The sequence below is a fragment of the Penaeus monodon genome, chromosome 32 (assembly GCF_015228065.2).
Source record: "Penaeus monodon isolate SGIC_2016 chromosome 32, NSTDA_Pmon_1, whole genome shotgun sequence".
Lineage (NCBI taxonomy): Eukaryota > Metazoa > Arthropoda > Malacostraca > Decapoda > Penaeidae > Penaeus > Penaeus monodon.
In genome coordinates this window covers 24037921-24038199 of record NC_051417.1, presented here as the reverse complement: position 1 = coordinate 24038199, position 279 = coordinate 24037921, and the positions used below count along the sequence as shown (strand labels likewise).

Sequence of the window (279 nt, the reverse complement as noted above, 5' to 3'; positions counted from 1 at the left end):
TAGCAATACTCATAGAAAAACGTTCCTCACATCAAAATACTTCACAAAAGATGAGATGTTACAAACACTTCATCCCGTATATTTTGAGGCGGCAACATTCATCGGGCACGACTTAGCCAGTGTTTTCTTTTATCTTACATAATACACGAGGTAACTGATAATAAATGTACTAGAGAAAAAATATCCGAACCGTAACACTTATCATCACATGTCCGCGATTGTGGTGGTCCTTCCAATGCACTTTTGATGGGAAATCAAATGTCAGAGCATAGACGGAAA

At 38.0% G+C, this 279-nt stretch overlaps 1 protein-coding gene across 2 annotated transcripts in view; it reads right to left on the bottom strand.

Annotated features, from left to right (window-relative positions):
• Window positions 1-279, bottom strand: part of LOC119593735 (casein kinase I-like) — a 47875-nt gene that overhangs the window by 47236 nt on the left and 360 nt on the right. The window lies entirely within an intron of this gene.